Source organism: Zalophus californianus, chromosome 17 (assembly GCF_009762305.2).
Source record: "Zalophus californianus isolate mZalCal1 chromosome 17, mZalCal1.pri.v2, whole genome shotgun sequence".
NCBI lineage: Eukaryota > Metazoa > Chordata > Mammalia > Carnivora > Otariidae > Zalophus > Zalophus californianus.
This window is the reverse complement of record NC_045611.1, coordinates 37,646,105-37,648,645: the sequence shown is the minus strand read 5'-3', so window position 1 is coordinate 37,648,645 and position 2,541 is coordinate 37,646,105. Positions and strand designations below refer to the sequence as shown.

The 2,541-nt window shown below is 43.0% G+C and overlaps 1 pseudogene; it reads left to right on the top strand.

Moving 5' to 3' along the window:
- Positions 1–1,553: 1,553 nt before the first annotated feature.
- LOC113936598 lies at positions 1,554–2,132 on the top strand (annotated as a pseudogene).
- Positions 2,133–2,541: the final 409 nt, after the last annotated feature.

Here is a 2,541-nt window from a genome sequence, read left to right as displayed (position 1 = left end):
GCCACTTGGTCACCTGACTGACAAACGTCCTTTGGATGATGGGCTGGTTAGTCCCATTTAAAGAGAGAATTAATTCATACTGGGGCCATACAGAGCCAGTTTCAAAGGGAGTTTGATGAAAGTGTTCCCCTTTGTGAAGCACAGTCAGCAGGTAGAGGCTTGTTATGGTCATCTGAGCTGAAAGACTTTCAGCCATGGGAATCATGGAAAGACCTTTGCTGGCAATGGGGTGCAGAGACTGTGCCTATCCTATGAGATCTCACAGGTGTTGTGAGGGCCAGGGTGGTCACTGGAGGTAAGGCCCAGAAAGGCAAATCACACAGTGGGGAGATGTTTGGTACATGGGACATATCCAGTGAATCATACCGAAGGGATGAAGAAGAGGCTCAAGGGCAGTGCATGGAGGATGGAATTCAGCCCTTTGCTCCTTGTAGGTATTCATCTGGCCATTCAACAGTTTTTGGAAGCCCACCACAGACTGAACATCTTGCAGGTGTGGGAAAAAAAAAATAAAAATAACCCAAAAAGTCTTGGTTAGTGCACTGAGCTGCCATTTCACAGTGTCTGATTGCAGTAGGCAGACAAATCCAGGTGTTGAAAAAATTCAGGAATTTGTCTCCAGTGCTGTCCTCTGCTTCCCTGGGAGTTGGCTTTGGGTTCAGCAGAATTTCTTCTATTATACCAATTTATACCTATTACACCCCCAGCCAAAAATGAGCCCATATTTCCCGATATTTCAAATCAAAGCTTATGGACCAACGCTCTTTGGACTCATTTATATCATCTGTCCACTTGTGAATCAATTGCTGTGGCCATGAAGTGAAATAAAATTGGCCAGATCTGAGTGATATACTATTGATGGGTGTGTAGGGTCAATTCCACCCAAACTACATGACTGAGACTAGGATAGGCAGGTTTTCCCAAAACAAAATGAGGGTGCCATGAACAGGAAAGTGAATGGATTCTGGACTGGCTACCACAACAGTTACTCTGGAAATGAAAACAAGGAGTATCAAGGTACATGTTACAAATGAAAAGGTGGAAGCTCAACAGGGTTAGTACTAGGAGGATAGAAGGTGAGAAAAGAGGTCAGAGACCAATATGCAAAGGATGCTTGAGTTAGAATGTGAAGCATGAGTATAGGTCCATCTGGCTGAGGAGAGTCAATGCCATCAGAGGTGACAATATGGGCAAAGACAGACACAAACCCAGGCAGTGTCAGCCATGTGGCTGTAGGTTCTTGGCTAGATGTGTTTCACACTTGGTTTCTATTTAATCACCCTGTAGTAACCATATGAGAAAGCCCAGATTTTGTGGGTCTAGGGTAGGGCTTGATAATTTGCATTTTTAACAAGTGCCATGGTGGTGCTGATACTGCTGGTGCAAGAACCACACACTGGGCCCCTTGCTCTAGAGTCTAGGAAAGCATGCTAGTGGGCAGTCAGATGGCACATTGAGTCAGAGGGTCTGCACATCTTTATGTTCAGGGGATCTTATTTGGGGCTTGAACTAAAATGTAAGTGCAGGCTCTCTTTGCCACATCTCTTGCGAGAATGAAGACCATTCTCAGCAATCAGACTGTCGACATTCCGGAAAATGTCGACATCACTCTGAAGGGATGCACAGTTATTGTGAAGGGACCCAGAGGAAACCTGCGAAGGGACTTCAATCACATCAATGTAGAACTCAGTCTTCTTGTAAAGAAAAAGAAGAGGCTCCGAATTGACAAATGATGGGGAAATAGAAAAGAGCTGGCTACTGTTCACACTATCTGTAATCATGTACAGAACATGATCAAGGGCGTTACACTGGCCTTCCATTACAAGATGAGGTCTGTGTATGCTCACTTTCTCATCAACGTTGTTATTCAGGAGAATGGTTCTCTTGTTGAAATCCGAAATTTCTTGGGTGAGAAATACATCCACAGGGTTCAGATGAGGCCAGGTGTTGCTTGGTCTGTATCTCAAGCCCAAAAAGATGAGTTAATTCTTGAAGGAAATGACACCGAACTTGTATCAAAATCAGCTGCTTTGATTCAGCAAGCCACAACTGTTAAAAACAAGGATATCAGAAAATTTTTGGATGGTATCTATGTTTCTGAAAAAGGAACAGTTCATCAGGCTGATGAATAAGATCTGAGTTGTCCATCTACAGAAACAGCAAGATGCCAGATGATTTTTCAGACTTATTTGTGATATTTTAAAAAGATGCAATAAAAGCTATACTGGTTTGGACAAAAAAATAAATAAATAAAATGTAAGCGCAGTGTTAATACAGTGTGAGAACTCAGTACCTTATGCTTAATCTCAGGGAATAATCCACATATTTGAGAAGACTTAAGATCCAGAAATCTGGAGAATACCTCAAGCAGTGCTCATATCTATATGACAGTAGGGGCAGGTGGCCACAATTGCTTAGGGTAAAATCATAAGGTCACTGGTTTTGTACTGGTGATTCCAACATGTGACTTTTGAGAAGCAATCAATAATCCATCTCACTCCCTGGGAGTGTGGCTGGGCTGCATCACAATCAAAGTTGCTG